This window comes from Spea bombifrons, chromosome 12, assembly GCF_027358695.1.
Source record: "Spea bombifrons isolate aSpeBom1 chromosome 12, aSpeBom1.2.pri, whole genome shotgun sequence".
NCBI lineage: Eukaryota > Metazoa > Chordata > Amphibia > Anura > Pelobatidae > Spea > Spea bombifrons.
In genome coordinates, this window is record NC_071098.1 from 32,159,783 (window position 1) to 32,172,035 (window position 12,253).

A 12,253-nucleotide genomic window follows, 5' to 3' on the forward strand; every position below is an offset into this window, starting at 1 on the left:
ATAACACTAGGTCAAGGTGCTACAAAAAAACAACCATAACTACGTGAAACACAAGCTTGAACATACAATCACATGTAAGTTGCATCACTTGAGTTCCTCAAGGTAGTAACCAGATGAGCTAAACACATCGTAAGACAAAAACAGGTTGTATAGCTCAACATAGTCCGATGAAGTCTAGAACATTGGTTTGTGGGCAGATGTTGATGACAAAACTTTCGGGACATAAATAAGTCCCTTCTTCTACCCTCCTTACTTCTGAAGTATGCTGGTCCACTAAAAGGTATCACAAAGCCTTTTTTGTTAGAATTCACATTGTAAGACATCTCAGCCATTGATTGAACAACCAACCCAAGTAAATCATTTTTGAAACAGACAAAAAATGTCCTAATTGATGTGACATCCTAGATATGGGGGACTCGAATCATAAAGGATCCTTTTCTTTACTCGGTAGACAATGAGGAAGCGGGACACAATGCAATGATCACAAACAGATTGGCTGAACAAACACATTTTCTAAAGCTAACAAAGGCTAAAAAGGTAGCACAGAGCAGACACTGACAAGAAGCAGAGGGGCAGGGGGTCATTTTACTGATAGATACCGCAAATGCCCCAAACTCTAGGTATTTATAGATCGGCTTCAGTCATCGGGCAGATGGAAGTGCAAACAGACCACGGAGAGGCAGCTGAACAGCATGTCTTATCACCGGAGATGTGCAAACTATTTTTTTGTAAAAGGTAGACAGGTTTTCGGGAAGTGGCAGGAGTTAAAAAGGTCAATAAGGTTTATCTTTCAAAAAAAAGAAACAATGGACCAGGGGGGTCTCCAGAAATTTCCATGAAATTTGGGTGTTTTTCCACTCCGACCTCTGGTTGCTTGTTTCAAAATGGCCAAACATTCACTAAAATAAAGTGTCTGGGATAAAAAGTCGTATCTAATTTTGGGAATTTGGAGTCTAACTTCAAATCAGGTTTGACTCTAATTGCCAAAAATAGTTACAGCTTTTTTAAAATTATTTTTGAAAGAAATCAAAGAGAATTTAAACATATAATAAAACATAAAGACATAAAATATAATGTGTAAGTATTAAAAAAAAAAAACAGAAAATGGCATAAAATATATAGGATTTATTTGTAATTCTCATTACTAGTAAAGAAAAATCCATGGATGTAGCAATTATAGTCAATTTAGTGCACTAAATTTAAGTTTTGGGAAGTAGAACACTTTTGTTTGAAGCATTAAAGTCAATTAGCATTTCTTCACAAACTTATTATGTAGATTTTTTTTGTTTTTACGAGAAACGTCGGCGATATAATCATCATCGTCGTCATTATTCCTTGTGTTTTTGCGAGTAGACTGTAGTATTTCCCATCATGCATCCGAGTTCCTCTTCCTGATTGGCCGCTCACACCTTTTTCACTTTAATAACTCTATAGCCAGTCCACGGCAGCCATTTTTTTTTCACTTTTTATTATCTATCTATCTTAACCTGATTTTCTTTTTAGTTTGCACAACACGGAATTTGAAAAAAAAAAATACATTTTCTATGAAGAGTGATAAGTAAATATTGGTTGATTTGAACATTTTTGACATTTTTTTTCAAAAACATTCATAAATATTCCTCATATTATTTATTTTTCCTCAAAAAAAATATGATTGTCTCCGGAAATTAAGATTTTGCAAGAACGAACTCTGAAACCTCATCAGAAAAATCTAAAAACTTCAGCTTAACTTTTTGCACTTTGTTTTAGGTCACTTTTGTGGATTAGCGAGTATTTTTTGTAAGGGACACCTCACAAAATAGGGATTTCCAGCAAAATAAAAGATGCTTGAAGTGGTTAATTCTCCATGACTGATTTATAATGTGTCACCATACTGCTTTGATGTCCAAGCATATGGGTTTCCAGGCCTATTGATGAATGCCTGCCACCTTTCAATAGCTGGGCCCAGCAGGTAGGCCTCACTCAAGCCTTTACCACACAGCAGCGCGGCTCGCCCATCGTCAGGGCAACAGAGCCCGCCAGAATGGGATGCATTTCTATGTACACATACATGCGTACGCTCAAAAGGGCTTCCAATACGTGAATATATATCACGGTCCACAATAGCCGCGGGGGTCACAAAACTCTGCGAAATCCCTGCTTATCCGCATTCTTATTTTACAAGAAAAAAAATAATTTAACAGCTATGAAAATGTTATTTTTTGGCAAAATTTAAAATTTGCTTGTAAACAATTTTAATATACAACACGCCAAAGAAAATATGAAAAATTATACAAAATATATATATATATACAAAAAGTATAAAAATTATTTGCGTAAAATAATAATCAAATTTCTATGACTATCTGATATTCAATTCCCCACTTTTTTCTACAAACCCAATACATTGAGGCTGTGACAATATTTTTTGAACAAATTCCTGTTTCCCATTAAAAATCAGATTAGTATTAAATTATGTTGGGCTCGTTAATTATATTTTTTGTCCTTCCTCTTGAATTCATTAAAAATGAAAAATAACCAAAAAAAGTTTGTTATTGGTAATTATAAAAGAGATGGGGAAAGACACAAGGTTTGGGGAGAAGGACTGGTCAAACTAAACAGGGGCACTTGGTAGGCATGGCTACTATCAATATAAATTCACACGTTTTAAAGAAAATTCTTTATTTGGTGTACAAATCTAAAAAAAAATATCTATGTCTGCCAGCATCATTTATATTTTATTTAATTTATTTTCATATTTAATTTATTTAATTTATTTGCATATTTAATTTATTTAATTTATTTGCATATTTAATTTATTTACACGTATTTCAAAATGTCCAATGAGAAGGGTGGTTTGAAAACGGAACCGTAAGAATAATAGTTAAGGAAAAAAAAAAATTCTACAATGACCAGAAAATACAATAAATAAATAAATATATAATTGGAGTGTAGTTTACAATTTGGCCTAAATATTTGGAAAATATTTCCCACAATAGATATCCAATCATGTGTCCGTGCGGGGGGGGGCTATAATTGCCCAGAGGCATCAATTTAGGTTACACTTAATAGAATTTATTTCATAATTTAATAAATCTAAAGAAAATCTAAATGCTAATTTCACAGACGAGTGTTTAATTGGAAAGAACAACGGGGGGGGGGGTTATTCAAACAAAAGAAGTTGACCGTTTGGGGTGAGATAACTCCCATAGTCACAGGGCTGAGAAACCACGTTAAATATTGATTTTAGCAAAATAAACACCTTTCTCCCCCCCCCCCCGAGCACACACTTCCGACGGCTCCCAGCGCTGGCGTTATCCGCACGGGCTTCCTTAATGTAAAGAAATGCTGTCCATCTGGCTTAAAAAAAAGAAAGATCGAGGGGAAAAAAGCCAGATGTGGAAAAAGGAATTTTTGGACTCAAAATGTGGACAGTTTTATGAAGTGTTAAAACTATCACCGGTGTGAGATCTACCGGTAATATCCCAATGCTGTGTGGTGGAAGCCGGACACCACTACCCCCGATGATTTACTGAGACCAAATTCTAAAAGGAGGCTCTCTCAAAAAAAATTTATTTTAATTTCTTTATCGATCGTCATAAAATGTCTAGAAATCAATCATTATTTTACTTTTTCCCATCGGACATTCTTTTCACGGTAACCATTTTTAAAAAAAAATTTTAATTCTTGCCTCTTTCAATGAGAAAAACACTCTGGTTTTGCAGGTTTCAAAACTTCAGCTGAAGCTTTATGAGGTGTAAACGTCATTATTCCAGATAGTTTTTTGGGGTTTTTTTGCTTACTTTTGTAGGAATAAATGGTATTTTTAGTAAAAATGGGCTCCCTGCGCGAGACGTTCTGCTGTCTGAACATGAACTTCAACCAACTCAACATCCTAATATTTCAAAGGCCCAAAGAGGGTCGCTTTTCTTTTAGGGGGTGCAGAGGGTTCGAGGTCTACATGGAGATTTCGTCCGGCAGATAGAGAGCTTGTGATGTTGGACAAAGGTTCTGGTTAATCACACAGATAGTTGGCGGTCATCAATCACTTCAAACTGATGGATTAGAAAATATATATCTTAATAACAAAACCTAAAGGTGCCTTTGAAGTCTGGCTTGTGATTGGTCCCGGATTTTATGTCAGTGGCCGCCCTGGATAGGCTACTTTTTTATACTTATTTGCCCCTCGTTACTCCAGAATCTCAATTGTCTCCAACATTCCATCGTAGACCTGGTGAGAGAACTTGGTGGACCTTATAGAGTGTTACTCATCGACTTCTCCCTCCAATCTCAGGAAAGACCAAGCGACCTCAACATTTACAGCTCGATGGGGAGAAGACAGAGGGGTAGCCGACGGAAACACTTGAATATATAAAGGGCTTTCACAAAGTACATGAGGGAAACTAAAGGAGGAGAAACGTTAGAACAAGAGCCCATAATGTAACACTAGAGGATCAGAGGCTTGGATGGAATGGAAGAAGGTTTTATTTTACTTAGTGGGTGGTAGATAAGTGGAACAGCCTCCCAGCAGCTGTAGTAGAGGCTAATACAGTGAGGAGATTAAGCATGCATGGGATAGACATACGGCTCCTGAAAATAAGACGAGACCAACGACTGATTATGGTTTGAGTCTTTACAGCAGGAGAAGCGGGCGTCTAGATGGAGGCCGAATGGGGGCCGATCTGCCGGCAGGGTTCTAACATGGATCCAGATGGCTGCATCACGTTAGCGTGTACATGTCACTTACAGTTCAATCTGTATAAAACAAACACGCACGTTTCCCCTCCAAACATGCACACACTTCTGTTAACAAACAAGTGTGTGTCGCCCCCCCCCCCTGAGCACCGGGCTTCCTCGCAGAATAAAGCGTGCGGCTAACGTTTGCCGGTCCCGGTAATAAACACACGTCCTGCTATTGACGGAATGCTGTTCAGGCCTCTCAGGAAGCGCTCGCTGAAATCTGCAGCTATTGTGGAGGGTAAAAAAAAAAGGAAGCCGTTCTGTCTGCCCCTCAATCATCTGCAGCCATCTGGTCAGCTTCCCTTAGCGCTGGCAGAGCGCGCGTGGCACCGAGCGGACGCGAGTGTCAACGCCAGGCCGGGCGTGCTCAGGATACAAAGTGCAAAAGTGTCCCTGGAATGTGCGCGGCGGGACCAGATGTGGTCATGTAGGAATTTAATGCACGCGCTGACCGTTTCAAGAAGCCGAGGAAATGGGGTCTTCCGCAGAAATAATACATTAATGCATGCGCGATAATTGACTTTAGAAGAAAGGGAAAGGGAGTCTTCCTCAGCAATGAATGAAACGTGCAAAAAAGTTTCCTGCGTACATTAAGGGATTTTTTTAAAAATGTTGTCTTTTTGTTTCCCCTTAAAATGTTTTTTTTTCATTAAAAAAAGTTAACCCCGACGCTGTGTTGTAGTTGCTACCTAGAACCCCAGAGTGTGCGTGGCTAATACAGCGGTTGTATCGTTGAGTGTTGGTAACATGGCTGACGCCATGAACCTGTGTGCTTCGAGAGAATGTGCGTAAGATGGTAAAAGAATGTTTGCATCGCGCTGAAACAATGTATCCGAGAGCGGCCGCCGAGCTCATATTGGAGGACATCTGCCATGACGTCCCAGCAGAACCTCAACAGCTGGGGAGCTCAACAAATGGTGCGACTGGCGCTCGCACGCTCACGCCAAGCATCTCGGTTCCATCTTATGACCTGCACCCCAGCGCCGAAACTGTTAAGAAAGTATTTTGAGACGTTTTTCTTTCTCCTGCCCATCTGCCCACCACAACCTGGCACAATACGCTCTCGAGAGTTTGAGTGTGGACCGGCTCGGTGATCACCGAAGCCTCCGGCGACGGAAGAATTAAAAGGCCGGCCTGTTTGGTTGGCAGCTAGTCCTGAAGAAGTGACCAGACCTCATCAGTCCTGTCCTCTTTCCCCGCAGCGTGTGGGAGCGAAGCCACATGTTTCAGGAAGGCTGTGTGCGCGGCGCACAATGGGCCTCATACAAAATGGGAAGGATGGTGTGTCACCCCTGCTGCCTCTGCATTGAACTCGCTCCCTGTTCCCCGCCAACCCCAGGCAGCCAGCTCTCCATCCAGAATGAATAGAAGCAGCAGGTCCCGTTCCCACTTCCCTCCCCCACACAACCAGTGAGTGCCGCATGCACGCAGCTCCACAGAGCATGGGAAACCCGACAGCTTGAATGGAAGGCCGAGAGATATGGATGGTTTGGTATACAGCTGCCCTGTGCAGGTGTCGGGCAGGGAATACAGGACAGGACACAACATTCTCAGACACCTACGAGCTTAATAACTACCCCTGCTGAGGGGGAAAGGGTCAAGAGCCCCCCCAGTAACACACACTGGCCCATAACTGGATATTTTTACATCTATACTAATATCCGATAATAGGTCAACCTGCAAAAATTATTTCTATATTCTACTTTATCGATATATAATATGGGGACAACTTAAATAGGTTTGGGGAGCCAGGCTAGTAATTATTTAGGGTTCGTTGCCTCCCAACTGATAACCAGCATTTCAAATCCCAGTATCTTTATGTGAGAGGGCATTATGTAATTTCTACTAGGAAGGAACTATGATGGCATGAAGGGTGATCTGCTAAAACTAGAGGGTCAAAAAGCTTAAGACTGAAGAGCACATGGGGCCTCATAATTGCGTTCCAGGAAGGGGCACTAATGGCTTTCAACTCGGGTTGACCCTTATGAACCCAGGCTGTGAAGATAGTGTGACCCTTCTCAATGTCTGACCTGGATGACGTGGGATGGAATTGGGAATCCTAAAAAAGTCTTGGCCGAAGATCTGATTGGCATAGCGTAGAAGATTAAGAATTATAACCCTGGATATTATTGTCACCTGAGAAGTTGTCGAGTGGTGGCCATCGGCAGTGGAACGCAATGGAAGCTCTCCAAGCATCGGTTCTATGTTGGTCCATAGATAGGCCACCAGTGAAGGTCCATTCAAGCTGAACTAAGGCCTACATTCCAGTAAATGCACCCTTTGAGGGATCTTCTAAACGTTCATTGTCATTGGTCAGAGAAAGACTGGTGGATACTTTGTATCATTCACATCCAGTTCTACGTGTTGTCTGTACATGGGGTATATTATCTGCACATTTACTTAATGCATATGTCTCGGGATAAATAAACACAACGAGAATCCCAAATCCCTGCCAGAGCAGAAATCCTCAATCTCTCCAACAGCTTCTATGTGACAGATTAAAGAGAGAGAGAGTGGGGGAGACAGCGTGAGATGGCAGGACGTGATAGAGGCAAGCAGGCAAGCAGTGACAGGGGGAACAAGATGACAGGGGATGATACAGAGACATCGGGAAGGGAGATGGGCTGATTTACAGGATGAGAGGGCGGATTGCGGAAAGTGAGAGGTGGTGACAGAGCACGATGAGCGAGTGACAGAATGAGACAATAGGGAGAGAGACAGACAGAGTGCAGGCTGTGAGAGCAGTGATGGGCTAAGCTAGAGCGCAGATGAGTGGTGGATAAAAGGCTGAGAGTGCTGTCTGGAAAAGAGACCTCTGAGGTCCCGAAAGCTTATAAAACTTGACATCTTTTTCTATGTCGGCTCAATTAAAGTCAACTTCGACTAAAGGTTCCGCGTGTCACCCCACAAATTATACAGGGGAACCCCAAATCAGACTTTATTTCCATCGGGGTGTGCTGTTAAAGAGTTAACCCCCTCCGCGCCGGAACGCACTTCTTTCATTAATACCCATCTGTCAGACACCCAAGCCAGTGAACCCTATAACTCGGGACATTTTTGCCCCGAATCTTGAGCGTCGGGTTCCTCCAGCTTTCAAGTAAAATCCCTTATTTCAAAAGGAGTCCGGGGACAGTTGCTGGAGCGGACCCCCCCCCCAGAGCTAACGCGTGGACAGAGCGCCAGGGGAGATGTCTCTTTGCGAGAGCGTTGGATGCGGAGATTAGGGAAGAAACATATTTAAAAGCACCGCAGCTCCAGGAAATCTGCCTTTCCATTTTAAATCTCTTCAAATCACCAGAGCCGACAATCTGTTCTCTCCTCGCCGTTACCCTCCCCCCCACTTAACTTCTCCGTAAGCGGGTTGGAGAGGACAGAGAACCGCGCGCGAGATATCTCGCACTTTACTAAACAGCTTCCATCATTAAAGCTAATCCGTCCTGCGATTGGTTACGGTATAGATTTCCTTACGCGACTACTTATTATCTCCTTAAATCGCACACATAATCAGTAGAGCGGTACAACAGGGACTATATTAGCATGTTTGCGAACATAGCCACTTATACTAAAAATCTTAAAAACATTTAATTTGAAATTTAGAGGAATTGGTCATATGGATAAAATACAATAAATGGGTTTATAAATGAAACAGTATAAATTAAATACATTATTTTTCTTAGTCCCATGAATGAATTTAGGATTAATATCACATACTTATTTTTTTTTATAATGCCATCATATTCAGCAGCGCTGTACAATAAATAGCTATTATTAAACCACAACGTCAAAAGTAAAGCCCCACCCCAGCCTCGCCTTTAACCACACCCACTTAAGATATATTTGCCCCTCTCTGGCCATTTGGGGACATATTAAACACTGACTCACAAAAGACAAACATAATCATTCTCCCGTCATTGTTAGACAACCTCAAAATTGTAATGTATATGCTTTTTAGGGTGTGCTTCCCTTTTTGTATTTTTTTTGTATTATTATTATTTTTTTTGTATTTTCTTTGTATTATTATAATTATTTTTTTTGTATTTTTTCCTATTTTTTGTATTGTTTTTTTTTGTTTTTTAGTGTTTTTATATATTTTTTATATATTTTTTTTAATTTGTACCCCCCCCACACTGTTGGTAGACGCTGAGATTGGAAGACACTTTATATACGGCCTCAGGTTCTAACACCCGCCGGTAACATGGGAGTTGCTATCGATTCTATGATGATTCAACCCCAGGAATGGATTAACCGCGCGCTTCCTTCCAGCCACATCTTTCTTTTCTTATATCGTCTCTGTTTAACCGAGCTTCGGGTATCTCCATTATCCCATCGACGGCGCCTCTATAATTAAAATATTATCTCGACAAAGAGCCTGATATTAAATCTTCTCTACCCAATATTCACTTTGATGTGCGATACATTGTGAAGCCTTATATTAGCAGCGTGCTGGGAATTATTTCCTGAATGACTATTATATCTCGACACTACTTCAAACGGCGCCGAAAGGCAACCAGCCCGACGTGTTTCCAAACATATAATTCGTATGATAATACGGTCGGGTTATTCTGCGCGATACAATTAGCGCTACAATAGGAGCCTTCGTTTCATTCCCTTGATCCTGGGCGGCTCACCTGTGTCTAGAATCCCAGCCCTTACCCTGCCAGGCCGGTGGCTTCACAGGAACCGCCGACGGGCCCTCTTTTACATTTTTGTGCGATTATAGAAGTCATTTAACCCCTTAATGACAAAGCCCCTACATGTACGGGCTCAAAATGCATTGTTTTTAATGGGTTTACGGACAGCCCATTGTCCTTAAGGGGTTAAACATAGTGGCGAAAACGTTCTCCTGTCTTATCAGGACAGAACACGCCCGTCCCGTTTCACATTCTATTATCAGTTTTATACATGATTATATATATATATATATATTGTGACAGGCCTCCCTTTTCCTTGGGATTTTTGTCAGGGATCTTGGCTGTAACCACAGTCTTCTGGGGTAAATGAAGCCCAGGACACGTCCAGCTCAGCTTCAATGTTTATTTTAAAGGAATAAACAGCAGCGGTTGTACGCAGAATAACAGTCTTTGCTTAGGACAAAACAGGTCACAAGTTACCATCTAAAAACCCACTTCTTCAGAGAAGCTGCACCATCTTAGCTGCTAGAACTTCCTTGTCATCGATACTCCCACCACAATACCTCTCGCCCGTCACTGATACCCCCACACTACCTCTCACCCATCACTGATACCCCCACACTACCTCTCGCCCTTTCTCTATGCCTTATGTTTATCACCCCATTTTCCCTCTAGATTGTAAGCTTGCGAGCAGGGCTCTCTCCACCAAATGTATCGGTTTGTCTTAGTCTGTCAATTCTTGTCTTGTCATATCCCTTGAATTTATGGATTGTATTAAGCGCTGCGTAAACTGTTGGCGCTATATAAATAAAAGATAATAATAATAATAATAATAATGATGATGATATGGCTTTGCAGAGAGAAACCACCCCTCAGTCCCTCAGCTCTCCCAGCTGGCATAACAGCGGCCTCCTCTCTGAATCAGGCTCAGTTCCTTTTACCCTCTTCCTGCTAATTAATCAGCCACAGGTGAGCTGCTACTTACCCCACACCTGTGGAGCTCCTGTCCAGAATGCAGGCTCTGGCCTGGATCCATACAGCAATTAGTGCTGTTGGAGCGCTGGCCCACCCTGCTCTTCCAGATGCTCCGCCCCAGGGACCCTCACCAGGTTTTGCAAACTGCCAGTAATGCAGTTTGTAAACAAACAACATATTTCCCTGGGACATATTTTAACCCCTTAATGACAAAGCCCGTACATGTAAGTGCTCAAAATGCATTGTTTTCAATGGGTTTAGGGACCGCCCATTGTCCTTAAGGGGTTAAAGCAGGCTACTATTGACCAAGGCTGGTCTAATATACCTGCCATCTACCACTTTACCACACCTTGTGTCACAATATACACACTGTATAAATAGATATATAAATATACATAAATATATTGTATATCCTGTATATAGAGATATAAAATTATATATATATACGGATATGTTATATATTATATATATTGTAATGTATATGCGTATATGTTAAGATGATCCGATTTTTTAAACCAGGGGACGTTTATTATTTATTATTATTTATTATTATTGTATTATTTATTTATTTATCCCAACGCGGAAAGGATACGTTGTATCTGATGAAAGAATCGGAACGGAAGCGCCGTCGGAACTAAGTAGAACTGAAATAAATTGTCTGCCATTCAGTATCGCTTAAGGATAATATTCAATCAATTAAACTGATTTCATGATGGGGAACCATTTACTATTATGATTATTTACTTTTTTATTTAGCAGCACCGTATTCCGCATCTTTTTACAATTAGTAACCGGGACGGAATAAGTAGCGCGTGACAATTTGGGCTTATCCACTGTTCGAAGGAGCTTACAATCTAGGAAGATCGATTAATGATATTTAAAATGAAAACCAAGTTACGTTTAGATTTGAAGGGACAACTCAGTCACCCTAATATATATGGCATATATTTACTTATGTAAAGACTCAAACCTTAATCAGTCGTTGGTCTCGTATTAGATTCAGGAGCCGTATGTCTATACCATGCATGGTTAAATCCCCTCACTTTATTACCCTCTACCACCTCTGCTGGGAGGCTGTTCCACTTATCTACCACCGTCACAGTAAACAAATTTCCTTTAGTTTTATATTCTGGCCTCTTGTTCTAACATTTCTCCTCCAGGCCAATAATATTTATGGTTTGCCGCTCTACCCCCTGCCCATCTACTCTTGGCTAACGGTCCTGGTGCCCACATGACATGCTGTGTTCGGCGCAGGGCTTCCGCTTGTAAATCACCGCTCCGTTAACCTGTATCGCCAACATTACAGAGCGTGCTTACAGCAGCAGAAACGCATCACTGCGCAAGGCGTAAGGGAGATTAGATGGAGCAGTATGGAGGCTGCAGTACAGCCATCATAAAGATCAGATACGGCTGAACTATTCAAGGGAGAGAATTAGACGGAGCTGCAGCAGCTCCGAGACGGGATAAGAGCGATAACAGATGTATTTATAAATCTACCGTATCTGATGGGGAGAAATTCACCGCTCTGTCTTGTGCGCGGCTCGTACACGGCCTCTTAACTCTTTCAATGTCAGAGGAGCAGCAGCGGTGAACCAACTGAACGGGTTAAAAACCGAACTGTAACATCTGCGTTTAAGGCGTAACCTTACATTTTGTCAGGTGGAATTTTTGTTGACATCGTGCTGGGTTCACAAGATTGAAATATCATATTCTATTTCCAAATTGTGCTTGCAAGTGTATAGATCAAGGGCGCGTGTAAACAAAGGACTTTATCCAGAATGTTTTTTGAGCTATACACGAGCAAGCTTTTTAAACCATGCCAGGGGTAGATCAACTGTGCGAAGCTCAGAATGCTTCCATCTGGAGCTTAAAAGGTTAAAGAAGCCCTAACCTCCTGGTGCATTAGAGGGAACCCTGCCTGGCTGCGA